We start from the raw sequence: 16,252 nt of genomic DNA on the forward strand, positions 1-16,252 counted from the left end.
AACTAACATGTAAAACCACATTTTTGGCCAGTAGCGGTTATTCCCTGGGGTCTAGTCTGGCTGGTGCTAAGCTAAGCTAACTGGCTAATTACTGTCGCTCAACATCTAACAGACAGATTCGAGAGAAATGAACTTATTCTCGTTCAACTATCCACCAGAGAGCAAATGCAGGTGTTTCCCAAAATGTGAAATTGCTTTTTGCTCCACAATCAAAAGAATTTCAGAACAAACTCCAAAACTCTCGATCTAATTTTCTGTCACTTTGTTGACAAATGAGCGTGGACGTGTCCCTATTGTTCAAAAACAAATGTCCTGAAGTTACATGGTGTTCTGAGTGAATATTAACTTCCGTTTCCACGCGTGGTGTTTTCACCTCAATCTGTATATTTAAAGTCACCGAATCAGGGTTAAATCTGGTCAATCGCTGAGAGCGCAAAACCTACCTGGAGCCTTTAAAGTGTTATATTTTTACACAGGAATACCATTTAACTAGTGTCAAAAGAGTTTTTATTTTCAAATTGATGGCCATGTGTGCTGAATGGGTTTCAGAAAACCTCAGTGACCCCGAGGCTAATCCAAATTTCTCCGCTCCCAGTTACCCGGTAAACTTTTAATTTAAATGCAAAGATTAAAATTACAGTGTGAGTTCGCCATACAATGGTAACAATTTCCTTCTTTTTTTTTTTAAGAACATCTCGCCTGCGAGTCTGACACCGCCGAGGCAGACTTTTTTCAGACGGACTGAGGGGAATGAGCTGCAGTTTGTTATTTCTCTTGACAACTCCATTCCTCCGTACGCGGATCAGTGTAGCTGTGTGAGACGCGTCTGACACCGACTCTCCGTCCTCACGGTCTCTGCAGTTAACTTCTGTCACAGTAAAGATCCCTCACATCCCCAAATCTGGCTTTTATGTTTAGTGTGTTGGAGTGAAGGTGAGGGGATTAACGGGCACATTGTTCTCCATGTCCGCCGCCAGAGGCCAGAAGTGTGTGTTTGCTCCTCTGGTCGCCACGCCGACGGCCTGCCGACGATGGTGTAAGCGCCCCAAAACCGTATTGCAATATCAACTCGGCCGCACTAGGGCAAGATAAGACAGGAGATGGCGTGTTGACATATGAGATTGCTTGTAAGATGGCTTGTTTGGAGAGGCTTGAATGGGAAATGAGCCCCCCGTCTCTGAATGCTGGATTCACTTTGAGCCCAGATTGGAATCTTACAGGAAGTGGTCACCGTGGAGTCTTGTTTCCTCCCCCTCTCTCCTCATGAGCAGAATGAACTCTCTCCTCCCCTGTCTGGCACGCTGATGCATTTCCATATATTATTGCCTCTGTAAGCAAGTGTGTCACGCGCCCGGGCTTTTCCTGCAGCCCAAGGGGACTTCTCAATGTCATGATCGCTAAAGCCTGCCACATGCCTGTAATGTATTGCCGCCTTGCTTTATTGGCAGCGTGATGATTCAGTGGTGATGATGATGGATTAGCGCCGGCTGGGTTCGAGCCTGGGCCCGAGCTGAGCCGGTCCAGACCCCGGGCTGAGCTCCGCAGCCTTCCTTCCTGCCTGTCGCATAAACACCGCGTCCTCCTCCTCCTCCTCCTCGCACACTGCAGCAGCACAGGAGAGGGAGACATATCGTATTTATGTCACACACACACACGCCACCTAATGAATACGCTCATTTCAACGCTTTTTATTGAGCTTCTCGGAAGACCGTGTGATTCATCTTGTCCACCTTTCTTTTCTTTTTTCGTGCTTTTCACGCTGACACGGCGCACACAGCGGCGCCCGCATAATAGGAGGCAGTAATGTGTTTGCTTTATGACATTGTTGCTGTTTTGAATGTGGAAATGTAATCGCCTCCTGGAAGGGGGGGAGTTCAGAGAGGGTGCGCCGGGTGCATGTGTTACCAGCGAGGTTTGATGGTTTAGAGGAAGGACACAGTTGCACGTTTTATTACTCAATATGAAACACACTTCATATAACACAGCCACCCAGGCTGAACTAAACTAAACGGCACGCTCCCCCCCCCCCCCCCAACTAAAAGTCTCAACTCACTCACTCTTTTGATTGCAGGCTTTAGTCTCTCTGCTGCTGCACGCTGTCACGGGGATCAGCCTCTCGCCCACACTGCAGGGGAATGAATGGACATTAGTCTTAATTTCTCACTGCTTGCAGCAGCAACCGTTAGCTTCTCTTTCCCCTGAGAGAGAGAGACTCTTCTTTCTCACTACAACAAGGTCTGGTTTGGTTGATTAGTGCACACAGCATTAAATGCAAACTCATGAATGGACCACATAGGAGGACTGTCCTGCTGTCGACCTCACTAATACACTGACTTTCTCCTTCTCAGACACTTTTCCTCACCCTCCAATAGTTCTCCCCTAAAGGCACAGAAAGCTGTAAATAATTAGAAAGTATGACACACACATTATTACAGAAGATTGGAACGCACGCTGTTTTAATTGAATCTCATTCCTGCTTTTAGTGTCACTTTATTGTCCCAATATTCCGGGAGATTTGTATTTATTTTCCATTTCCAGCACATAATCTAGGCAGAATATGCAAACTAGTGTGCTCATTACATTATCTCTGTTGTCAGGAATGGAGCGGGATCATACATTATCTCTTCCTTTACTCCGCTGCTTAGCTCAATCTGAAAAGTGGCCGCAGGGTTAACAGACAATAAATTGATAGCGATTAATTCTGCCTTCGGCCGTCGGAGACATCAGTCGACGAGCTGCGACTCAAACTGGCGTTTGGCTTTTCTGAACACGCTCCTTCCATACCAAACTTTTTTTTTTTTTATCCACCCATACACATCCGGCTGCATGTCCCTGCATTGTCACTTAACTGTGAATGATAAGATATGCTGCTAAGTCTTGACTGTTAGATTTCTCCTCGCTGCCAGCGTTATTCAGATGTCCTTATCACATATAAGAAGCTTATTTAGCTTGTTCAATGATAAAAATAAAAAAATGATAAAGTTCGGAATCCATAAGCCCCTCCGGTGAGTGGATGCAAAACTCTCTTACCACACACACACACACATATAGTACCTGTGTATGAACACACACACACTCAAGCATAGACTTTCCAAATGGCCTCTTTTTAAAGTGATGGTTCGGAGTAAAATCCACCCTAGGTCATTTCCACCATGACATTCAGCCAAATACCCCCTCAGAAGCATTTTTACCGATGGTCAGCATTGGTCAAGATAGCCGCTATCAGCCGAATGGCTTAGTACTAGCACGATGGTACAGTGTGTATATCTTGTAAAGTACCCCACTAATAATGCATGGAATGTTACCAAACTTCTGCAGTAGTACACATAGGGTCTGTACTCACAAAACCAGGCATTTGAAAGTTTGTACGTACACCAGGAGTTTATTTAAAAGAACACTTGCCTGATAGCTTCTATCCTCGGCTGCTAACGCTAGCGCTGGATCGACGCTAGCGCTGCATCGACGCTAACGCTGCATCGACGCTACTTCCGTGTTTACCAAGCTGTTTCTGTGACGTGAGTTTCATGCGAGAGCATGAAAAAGTTTCGCTGAGTTTTTATAAATGCTTGTATTATCAGGTCAACAAATTGTTATAAATGCTTGTATTATCAGGTCAACACGTCGACGCAGCGGTAGCGTTAGTTAGCGTTAGCAGCCGAGGATAGAAGCTATCAGGCAAGTGTTTTTTAAAATAAACTCCTGGTGTACTTCCAAACTTTCAAATGCCTCGTTTTGTGAGTACAGACCCTATGTGTACTACTGCAGAAGTTTGGTAACATTCCATCCATTATTAGTGGGGTACTTTACCAGATATACACACTGTACCATCGCGCTAGTACTAAGCCATTCGGCTGATAGCCCTATCTTGACCAATGCTGACCATCACTAAAAATGCTTCTGAGGGGGTGTTTGGCTGGATGTCATGGTGGAAATTACTTAGGGTGCATTTTACTCCGAACCATCACTTTAATTCTGAATGCTCTCCCAATTATCAAGATTCAAAGTGATGATGAATTTTTCTTTCTGTGAACATTTAAGCTAATTACGGCCCAAATGAAGCAGGTTCCAGTGAATCACCATGGCGGCGGCGACGGCGGCGGCCAATGGCAGCCAATGTCACTGTCACAGTGCCACTCTGCAGCACCACCCTAATCACTACGGCTGCTTAATATTCATCTCCCACCGCCGTCTCCTTCCTGACTCACCTCTCCTCTTCCTCACACCCTCCTCTCCACGCTGCTGTCCTCTCAGAACTTTCCATTCTGTCCTCTCTCCCTCCGTTGTCCTCCCCCGTCTCTCCCCCGTCTCTCCCCCTCAGCGCTTCTCCGTCACCGTGGATTTGTTGTTTCAAATGGAAATCAACTAATTGCGCTAACAGCATTTTAATGATAATTTAATGTAGTAAATAAAGCTTGTTACAAGCTAAGCAATTTTGCTGGATTTCAAGGGCAATCAATCTGTGTCCGATACAATCTGCTCGCCTCCTCGATGACGGCGGCGGCGGCGAGATGTCGCCGGTCGGTTTTCACTCGCGCACATCCGTATTCATGCGAACGTCTACAGACTCCATGACAACAGGCAGGGGAAACATCTCTGTACACGTTCTTCCCTGTAGCTGTAGCAGTGTTTTCACTTTTCATCAGACATTTCCAAATAATGACACCACACATAGTCTGTTTGTTTTCTTGATTTGGATTGGAATTTTGTTCCCTTCTCATTTCATTTTTACCTACAAACTAAGGCCACCTTTATACATAGCAGGGTAGTTGTCATTTACATCAACCCGCATACATCCGCCGTCGAGCGCCATTCTAACGATTCCAAACCTACGGACAGCAGTGTAGGGAGAAGGATAAAGCCAAGCCAATCACCTCAGAATCAACAACAAAGAATAACACGAGCGACTTCCTGTGACACTTGAGGAACTAAAACCCTGTTTCTCCCAGTTGACACGACAACACATAACCGGCGTTATCAGAAATCAGAAGACGTTTTTAGAAATGATCGTTTTCTGTGATAAAAACAGGGTTTTCTTGTACACGAGAGGCCAAATGCGTGGAAATATCTGCGTTTTCCCTTCATGTAAACGAGGCCTAAGACTCACCCGTCTGTTCTTGACCTAACAAAAGACCTGAGGTTTGGGAGAGAAGGCCTCACATGCTCTGCTAGCAGGAAGTGGGAGGGGCCAAAAATGGAGTGGAAAAGGGGGACGATGGAAAATTCTAATTTGTAAATTCGTAAAATGTACTGTCTGTAAATCACGACTGCTGTAGCTCCAGATGACTTCTACCTCCATTAAAGCCCCCAGAGGCCTTTTTGTTTGTCAGCTCTATAGTTTGACATTATCCCTTTTTAATCAGCTGGTCTGTTTTTGAAACAAACTTCATGCCCGATGGCTCTTCCCACCATTTTCCTGTTTGTTTTACTTTTTTTATCATAATCAATTCTCCTCAACAAACGAACACACCTGAGTTGTTACAAGTCCGCTTTGCTTTGTGAGTCACAGCTCCTCATTAAAGAGATTAGATTCACCTTGTAATCAAAGATGAAGTAGTTCATTTTTGCGTTTGGATTTATTCGCCACATTTTTTATCACGAGCCTCCCCCTCTGAGATTAAACATATTAAAAATGATGAGGAGCTTGAGCTAGAAAGAGAGAATAAACAGCCGTGAGACAGAAAAACAATTTAATTTCTCTTTTTATGTTCTAGCTGTGGTCATTTAGCCAGAGTCTTTATTTAAATGGTAATGTGACGCTGGCTAAACAGGCATGGCGAATCAGCAGAGAAGAGAGCCAGACTTCAAAAAGGTCTGCGGCGTTTTTTCTGGGAGTTTATCAGGGTCTCTCCTCCTGTCGCCTGGCGGAGCGGCGGAGTGGGGAGCCGATTGAGCGACAACGATGACTCTTCTCGGTGTTGGAGTATAATTAATTAGGTGTGATAAATTATACCATTTCTAGCAAACGCCTGGCAGCACTGCTATGCACACTCTCACACACACACACACACACAAATACGTTTCTCTCCACACAAACGCTCACACATGACGATTAACACTCTGTGCCCTCTTTTTAGTTTCTTGTGTGCCAAAAATATAAAATAAACAACAAACACATGGATTAACCGTCATTCTGCAATCTATCAGAAACCCAGCAGAGAAAGTTTTGCCAATAATAACGTGCTAATTGAACGCCCATGAAGCTGAACTACGCTAGATTTCAGCGCTTCATGCTCTGATAAGCAAAGTCCTCAACGTGGTTTGGAAATTCACAATAATACGATATTTTTCATTAGAAAGGGAATAAAAGCAACGCTCGGTGGATTTTAGAGTAAATATACGCCAACACTTCTTAAGATTAGTTGAGTATTCCTATATATAAAATAAATAAGCAAACTAATATCATGACATGGACATCGTAACCTTTGACCTCCAATCTGAACCCAACTTTCACAAAAAAGTATTGTATTAAAAAAAGTAACTACAAATACATTAAAGTGCTTGTTTCCTCACAAACGTTGCTGTTGGAGTGTCGCAGCTTTTGTTGAGGTGCTGCGGCTGCTTTTCTCTCAAATAATCACAGTCTACGCTTGATAACCGGTTATTCAAGCAAAAGCCGTCATTTAAATTCAGTCACGGATTTACCTTCTTTTCTGCACATCTTCAGGTTCAACAAAGTCTCCGTGCTGCTCAGTAAGTGCACACTTTATGAGGACAACACATTCATGGTAAAGAAGTTTTTTTATTATCAGTACGTAGAGAAAAACAGCATGAAGTTTCATCTGTCCTCTGAATTAATTTGGATCTGCAGTCAGAGGCGAGGTGCTGTTATCTACTGAGTTTATACAGTTTTCTCACCGTGTTACCACAGATTAAAGGTGCAGTGTGTGAGATTTGGCCGCCTGCTCCAAACACATGGTGGGCAGCGTTTGACCTCAACTATCTAAACATACAGTCGTAAAAATAATGAAAAAATGCAAAATTCAACCAAACATGAGAGTTGATCAAAATAACACTGCCTGCTCATCATCCTCACCTGGTATCGGCCTGTAATTCATGTTAGCCATCTTTTGGCTTTGGCTTGTTTTTTTTGGGATTAAATCCAAAACGACCACGTATTCTCATTTAGTCCTCGCCGCCACTAGGAGAGCACTTCACTAGTACTTTGCTAGCAACACAAATTCAGCCAATGCTGGGGGTCTGATCCTTGGGGTCTAATCTTGGGGTCTGATCCTTGGGATCTGATCCTGGGGGTCTGATCCTGGGGGTCTGATCCTTGGGATCTGATCCTTGGGGTCTCATCCTGGAGGTCTGATCCTGGCGGACTGCCTCAATTCGTGATAATTCGTGAAAATGTTCTGTTGTTGCCGTTACACAGGTTAAGGTCATGTATAGAATTGCTACAGCTAGCCGCTAACTGAAGGTCGGTCTCAAGGAGACCCTGCCGTCCTCATTCTTCCAAATCTCCTGATGGTAAATTAACACACAAGTCATTTTCTTATTTCTGCCACTTTGGATTCAATCGAATAAACAAACAATCAAAAGGCACCAAAGACAGCCTGGATGCTAAAGTGACTCACTATCGCCTCTTGAGGTGCAACTTGCTATTACATGCTAACTGTTTAGCAGCTCATTTCAGTAGATTTCTCTGCAACACAAAACATAGAAGTCTTTGACATAAAGTTAATCTCTTCCCATTCTGTTAATTATTTAAATGTTTAGAACTCCTGGCCAGGTTTCACACCAGCAACCTCTCCATCCTCCATCACTATTTGGTGATGTAGTTCTGATATTTGACGGGATTCACGACCAAAGATCAAACTGACACTTGTCCAGTCTCCTCAATGTCAAACCTGGACCCCAAGTCCACGGCTAAAACACACACACACACACACACACACACACACACACACACACACACACACACACACACACACACACACCCACACACACACACACACACACACACGCCCTGCCAGCAGGAGCTTTTAATGGCCTGGTGTTAATGAGGGTCTTGTTTAGAGCTGTCAGATGACCCTGGGCCATGCAGACTGACACCAGCTCTGCCTTCACAGCTCCAGAGGTCAACATGCGGTCTGTGCATGCGTGTGCATGAATGGGTGTGTGTGTGTGTGTGTGTGTGTGTGTGTGTGTGTGTGTGTGTGTGTGTGTGTGTGTGTGTGTGTGTGTGTGTGTGTGTGTTGATGCTCCAGACAGAATCATTTATTACACCTAATTACCTCCCCAGCCAGTGCATTAACACTATATCAGCAAATCTTTAATCTCTGCTGGTTTCATTTGCAATCGGTAACGTTGATATTAATCTCAATAAATCTAATCTGCGTTGGTCGAGTCTCACAATCGCAGGAACGAGTCGTTCTCATTGTGCTCTCTTGTTCTGCGAGGTTCTGCGTAGGTGCCCGACGCCAGCCTACATGATATGAATATTCTGAGAAGAGACGGCCCGAGATTAATTGTGATTCATTCAACTAAAAAGAACACAGTATTTTTTTTGCATTATTGTATGAATAAAAATGTCGTTTTCTAATAGCATAACATTAATCCCACCCAATCTTGTGTTTTTGGTGCCGCGCTAGAATAAAAATGTAAGAATGTGTTTAACAACCACAGTCCATCCATCGTGATTCCTCAATGACTCTTAAAACTGTGTGAAATGAAAAATGCAAATGTATAGCAGACAATACACGAGTTGCTGTTAAACTGAATCTGAATGGAATGTATTAAATTGTCATCAGTTCTATTGTAATAGCATTTGACACATAAGTCAACGTGAAAACATCTGGTCTATTTTCCAGAGGTTCCCTTCCCCCCAGTTGCTTATTTAAGTGAGTGCTATATCTAATTGTCCTGTTATACCCCAATAAGTCAGTGAATCCAACATTGAATTCATACTATAATTATTTCAAAGTGATTCAGATGCCCGTTGATGAAGATAAGCCCAAAGAGATGGTCCGTTTTCACTTTTTTTCTCTCCTCCTCTGTGATATTTTCCTTCTGCGTCCCCAGTCAGTGTTTCCCAACCTTTAGCTCACTCACTGTTAGTCCTCCTTCATGTGTTGACACTGAGAGTGTGATCTAGCTCGCTGTGCGGAGACCAACTCACAGAGCGGGAAGCTTCTGAGCTGGAGCCAAGCTGCGTGTGTGTGCGTGTGCGTGTGTGTGCGTGTGTGCGTGTGTGCGTGTGTGTGTGTGTGTGTGTGTGTGTGTGTGTGTGTGTGTGTGTGTGTGTGTGTGTGTGTGTGTGTGTGTGTGTGTGTGTGTGTGTGGGTGCATTTAAGTAAAGGAGACTCAAGCTGACAGTTTGCCAGCAGCCTTGCACCTGCACACCAGCTAGGTGTTGATCTCAGATGGGGGGGGGGGGGGGGGGAGAGAGGAAGGGATCCGACATGAGGTGTTGGGGGTGGATGAGAGAAGAGGTGAGAGGTGAGGAACGGAGGATGGGAGCTCTGAGAAGTGGCGTGGCTGTGACATGTAATTCCTGTTTATACGTGGGGGATTTTTCTTTTTTTTTTACTGTGTGTGTGTGTGTGTGTGTGTGTGTGTGTGTGTGTGTGTGCCACAAGTAGTATAGGCAAATGTGCAGCTGTGTGACAGGCTGGATGGGAGAGCCAATTGGATTGATGCATCCCTTCATAGGTAACTGCCAACACCGGAGCGCAGCCAGGGCCTCATTTGTCAGACTCCAGGAAATAGCGTTACAGCGTGACGTTTCACTTTGTCTCTGGCGCACGCATCAACAAGCCTCGGCTTCAGGGTGGGAGGAAGTGTGTCGGTGCCACCGATGCTATAACCTGGTGGTTGAGTGGTATTATGGGTTACAAAGACAGGGAAGTAAGTGTGGATTTAAGGGGGGACTCCTGCCGTGGCTGCAGTCCAGAGCAAAGACTGTACAGGTGGACGTTGTCTCCATTGGTTTGTTAGGGTTTGAGTTCAGCATGTTGGCTGTCACCGTCTTGGGTTGTGGCCGCTGCCAGCTAAGTGTTAAAGTAATCTTATTAGCTAATTGCATTGCTAGTGTGGTAGCGACGGTAGCGAGGCCACGGTAGATAACCACGGTAGATAACCACGCCTTAAAGCATACCCTGCTTTAGTGTCTGTTTTACTCTAAATGAACCCCTCATTTACAAAGACTAGGAGCTAGCCATCGAGACCGTAAACTAGTGTTTACAATGTTTACCGAGATAATAAATCAAGTGAGAAGTAGACTCACTTCCTCATCGACTTCCATGCAACCAGAGCCCCGTGATGGCCAGTAGAGAGAATGCAGGTGATATTTCAAAGGATGAGAATGACATAAATGATGATGTGAATGGCAATTTTACAATTCATATGAAGTGAAACACAAATATTAAAAACTAGCACAGAGTTATACCTCCAAATCAGGTTGTCATCATGCCAATAAATGCCCCTGCATATTCATTCTCAAGGGATATTTGTTTTTTATTTGGCAGATATTAAGGGCAGCAGATGGAAAACTCTGGTACGTTGCATCAGTTGGTTACATTAATGTGTAATATTGTACATGGTCTCCTACAAATAGTATTAAATAAATCATAAATACAATTATTCCAGTTTGTTTTGGCTCTGAAAATAACTTAATAACCAAAATATGATTGTTATATCTCTTTCCATGCACGGAGCAAAAAGAGACGCTGACGATCCAAGGCTTCCTGGAACGTCACAGTCGGAAGCGTCACTATTGACCAAGCGTCACTACTTGGCGAGTTTGTGTTGTGCTTTCTGAGTCTAACTTTGATGGGGACAGTGGGGATTCATTCAGAAGATGATTCGTCGCTACAAACACCGTCATGACTTTCGTCTGCTCTGCATTCGTTGGCTGTTGGTAACCTTTTGGCAGCGGCGGCGAGTTTGCAGGTGAATGCAGAGCAGGGAAACTTCGACAGGCCTCTGGAGGGACACTCGACAGTGTGTCAGGGAACTCCATGACACTGTCAGCAGAACACACTGCTGGCTAGCCTGAATTATTGAAATCCATAGCATCGATAATTTAATACATTAGATCAGTTTTGACGGGGGATGGCTTAAGCCGATAGAGAAAGAAAAAGAAATAGGACTTTGCATCTGGTGTGACACAAAGTGAGACAAATAGTTTCTTGTCTTTATGCAGATTCAGTATATATATATGTGTGTGTGTGTGTGTGTGTGTGTGTTTTTTATGTTGCACCCTGTATGAGGGATTTACTGCTCTGCATGACCTAGTTGAGATCCTGGTAGCGGAAGGAGAAGTGAGAGAAAAAGAGACGGCCAGATGGGAGGGGGTTAATTGAAGCTGACATGTGTCCAGTGTTTGCGTGTCCCCAGATGACATGTGGCTCTCGCCCATATGCTCGCGTTGCCTCGTTCACTCCCTTTCTTCGAGCGCCGCCACTATCTGATATCCAGTCCTCACGCCACGGAAAGGAAGATATCCAAAATCATTACGGATCGCTGCCTATGTTGTGTTTTCAACACCAGTATTGAAAAGGATCTCTTCTACGCGACTGTCATCGCTGGAGAAGTTCAGTTCTTATCCGGGTCTCTGATGTCATCCGGCCATCATCAGAGGTTTACCAGGTCACATGATAACGCTCTGAGTCCAGATAACACCTACTTGGTACGTCATTTTGACCACACATTTGATATTTTCAATCAATTATCAATTACCAAACTCACCATGTCATGTTTTTTACTTAACTACACCTCAGTGTGGCCCCTCCCCTTTACCAAACCCCCCCATGAGCGTCATCGTAAGGTCTTTAGGCAGAGAACATCTGCTTGTTCCAGATTAAAAACAAAACAGAACTGGGCTTTTTACATTCAAGACCCCTAATTTAAGAAGAAAAAAAATGCATTAGCCCTCCCGATGATAGCATGCTAACACGCTACACTTGTGTGGACATCTGTGCAACTCCATGTCCCAACACACTTTTATAGAAGGTTTCTTTTTTCCATTAATGTTCGTTTAACTTTTTTGATTTAGTGCATCATCGTCTTCACACTTGTGGGTGAAATGTGCAATGATATTAAGGGCAACTTTATTTGTAGCAACTTTCATACACAAGGCAGACTCAAAGTGCTTCACATCCTAACATGTCATACAATAAAGTGAAAAAATAGAAGAATTAAAAAGAAAATAAAGGCAAAATTAAAATGCGTTACAGAAAGACAAGGAGAATAAAAACATTTGCATTAAAAGAAACAGTTAATGTAACACACGAGTGAAATTCTGTTTACAGTACAACACGTCATTCTAATGTTATTATTTTGACGTTTGACCCTCGAGATCACGTTCATTATGTCCGTCTGGCTCGCCGTGTCACTCTGTCTGTCTGGTTGTCGGCATGTGTCCCAGCAGGCTTGCCGTAGACTGGCAGAGTGTTGATCTGAGTGTCAGTGGGACTGGGGGTCTCCTTTTCCCGGCCCTCCTCTCCCCCACCAGCTGACAGACAAGGTCAGGGACTCATCCCGCCTGTCTCTCTCAGCTCCTGACAGCCTTTCCTCGGGGACACAAACCCCGGACAACTCTGCACTCGCCGGCACGCACCATCACCAATTAATATTGCATCACCATTTTCAAATGTGCTCCCTCAGGGCCCCCCAGGGTGCCATCAGGCCACCTCACTGGCGTCTCAACCTCCCCCAGTCTCTTTCCAGAACGGGGAAAAGACCCTCAGATATACAATCTAAATGGATTACATTACATTGTCTTTTCTTTTATTATGATATATTATCTTTTTAGATGTTTTTTTTTTAATAATTCATCTTTCTCTGTAATTGCAAAACTCCTTCAGGGTTAAGATCATCTGTAAATGTGCTCAGAGTGTCTTTATCTTCACTGTTTGTATGAATGAAGTCATTTTATCTGGATGTGAAGAATTATTTGTCGTAGTATAACTCTGACTGTTGGTTGATCCACTACTTTGAAGCAGATTAAATTATCACAACAGCTATTAGATTGATTGCCATGATGTTTTTTACGACACTCATGGTCTCCAGAGGATTCATCCCACTGATTTTGGGGATCCCGGACTTTTCCTTTAGCGCCACCACAGGTTCACATTTGTGGTTTTGAGTGTCTTAGAATGGCTTTAAACTCATGGTCTTTTTTTTAATTATATGCTATTCATTTAATTAATAATGTTGTGAATTAATTTTGCTGTATTAGAGAAATGACATAAAAAACATCTGCCGTTTATTGTCAAGGGGAAAGCAATTGTAAGTTTTAATATGATCTCAAAAAAGTATTTCCGACCTGAGCACCAATAACAATCCTTCAAACTTAGCAGCGCCACCTCAAAAATAATGGTCCCGTCATCTCTAAATTAAACACAGCATCTCCAAAGCTACAGTTTGTACTCTGTGAAATATAACCTAATATCCATCTCTTCCGGACACGTGACGCTAAGCACAGACCGATCAGAGAGAGAGATCATTTCATGGATTCCTTCACGATTTTGACACATTTGATCACTTTGATGGCCCGTGTTAGTTTGGCAGTTGAGAACATGACGATCCGTCCGATCCGCTGGATCTGAGATGAGAAGCACATTGCACATTTGTTTCGGCCTTGCACCTCCATTCTTCAAACTCTGAACTACTTGCGTCGAGAGACATAACACCTCCCGCCACCTCAGCGGATGACTTATCTTTCTACCTTGGGGGCCTGAGTGATGGGCTCGCGGCCCTGAGAATAGCTACGCCGTTGTCCGTCTTGGGGGTCCGCAGCGGCACGGGTGGTGCAGCGTGTTTGTCTGAATCACAGCTCCTGGCTCGCGCATTTGATTCTTTCTCTATTACACACGCACACACACACACACACACACACACACACACACACACACACACACAGTCCGCTGACGTACAGACACACATGCTGATGCTCAGTATAGCATGATGGAGGAGCGTGGGGGCCATGTGTCACACCTTAGCTGCTAAAGAACTCACCTGGCCTCTCCTCGGCACTGATGGATTTACGCTGGCCCTGCAGGGTTGCCACAAGCACACACACACACACACACACACACACACACACACACACACACACACACACACACGCCGCTCTAGATCACTTGTTCTTGGTCTGCTTCTTAAAAAAACAAAACCGACTTAGAGGGTGTGAAGGAGAGGGAAAGAACAGGGGAATGTCAGCCAGCAGATATGGCTACTTATACGCCGTCCTTCTCCTCATTGTCTTTGCTTCATCACACGAGGACGATAGAACGAGTGTCATCTTCCACTGAGGAGCTCTGTGGCTGATTTTATTCAGAATGCTGACTTCCAGACAGCTTACGTGTGTGTGTGTGTGTGTGTGTGTGTGTGTGTGTGTGTGTGTGTGTGTGTGTGTGTGTGTGTGTGTGTGTGTGTGTGTGTGTGTGTGTGTGTGTGTGTGTGTGTGTGTGTGTGTGTGTGTGTGTGTGTGTGTGTGATCGCTAATCTCTCTGAAGTCCTGTTTGTTCTCCAGGTTTGCCCCCACTACAAACATTTCCCTGATCAAAGCTGTTGAAAAGGCCTGCCACTTCAAACACAAAAGTACACACACACACACACATTTATACAGACACACACGGACTCATCCATTCCTATACGGCTCTACGGCCGGCACGTTGTCATGGCAACCACATTACTCCTCAACCAACCGGCGTGCATGTTGTCGCATGAGGCGAGCCAATCGGGAGCGGGAGGAGGAAGAGACAAACAGAAGTCATGAGCTCAATTACCATTTCAATGCTCAATTAATTTTAAATGTAGAATGTTTACTTTCATTCTGCACACACACACACACACACATGCACACACACACATGCATATATAAATGCAAGGAATACTATCATATAGGCAACCTGAAGTGTTTATGCGTTTTAGATATTTGTATAATTGAGAGGATTTTGTGGATTCATTCAAATTCAGAGACTGTCTTCTCCCACTCTCCAACTTCTTCTTTTTCTTACTTTTAGCAGTTATACAACAATCCAAATATATATTTAAAATATATTTGTAGATATTCCAGCAGTCATTTAATTTTCAGAGATAAGCAGTGATGTTATCTGACACATTTGATGTCAGGTTTATCAGGGACCTGTATTAACAGCAGGTGTTACCCTGCCTTTAAATCCTTTCAAGTTAGCTTACAGAGAGATTAGGGAGATGGATTACTCCTAGAATTTTTACTTTTTTTAATCACAGAAAATAAAAACCACCCCGTGGGTAGAACAAAATCCCTGTTTTATTTAATGACACCATTATACAGTATTAACTTGGGAGAGAATGTAGATTTCGTCATCAATGTGAATTAACTTTGGATTAACTTCAGATCAGAATTTACCTGTTTAATGTACATCAAGGTGTTTGGATTATTCTGTCGTAAATGGATTCACTTGTTAACGGTGTTTTCATTTGCAGCTCAGCCATACTTCATGTTTTCCGTGCAGTATTATCGGTACATGTACATCGAAAAAACTACAGCAGTTCCCCTCTCTGTCGTCCCTTTAAACACCAGGGTTCAGAAGGCAAACAATTATCAGCATTCAACCCCACAAGCTACGATTGTATCGCCTCCTCAGCAGCAGCGGGCCTAGGTGGGAACAGTCGGTCGAACTCCATCAATTGTGACTCGACATATCGGCCGTGAGTGCTTTACGTCGTTAGTGAACGGGCCAGGAGGTATCAAGAAGCTGCAGTGCAGAAACGTCAATGGGTTTAAGGTCATCTCAAAACAGCGCTGCCTTTACCAAGTTTGTCCACCAGAGAGCGCTGACAACTGTAAACTGTCAGTAAATGTAGTAGTCACATGATAAAAGGTTGTTTATGAAGAAAAGAAATGACTATTGACTGATATGTCAGTATTTTTATCATTAAATTTGAATAACAGAGATGGACAGCTAGCTTTACTTGTTGCTAGCATACTGCTGCTAATTGTAGCTAATGACACCTTACTAGCTAGCTTGGTCAGTTCATAGTACCGCTAGTTGCATTTAACACTAGTGGCTTCTGTAAACACCAATCAATACGCTAGCTTCCTGTTTTTACAGGAAACACGTACAGAACAATATGTCTGTCTGTCTGTCTGTCTGTCTGTCTGTCTGTCTGTCTATCTATCTATCTAAATAACTCAATTGAAGCATGATTATTATACATATAGTCATTTTATTGATGTTTTTATCGTGTTTCACCAAAAATAACGTACAACTACTGGTGTTTTGACGTATCGATGGGCTGGCAGCACCAGGCGAGCTGG

The 16,252-nt window shown here is 43.9% G+C and overlaps 1 protein-coding gene across 1 annotated transcript in view; it reads left to right on the forward strand.

The window, feature by feature from the left end:
• agbl4 (AGBL carboxypeptidase 4) overlaps positions 1-16,252 on the forward strand; it is a gene marked incomplete at its 5' end in the record, with an annotated part of 248,090 nt that overhangs the window by 195,092 nt on the left and 36,746 nt on the right. The gene's annotated exons all lie outside the window — the stretch shown is intronic.

The sequence above is a fragment of the Eutrigla gurnardus genome (genome assembly GCF_963514095.1).
Source record: "Eutrigla gurnardus genome assembly, chromosome: 6".
NCBI lineage: Eukaryota > Metazoa > Chordata > Actinopteri > Perciformes > Triglidae > Eutrigla > Eutrigla gurnardus.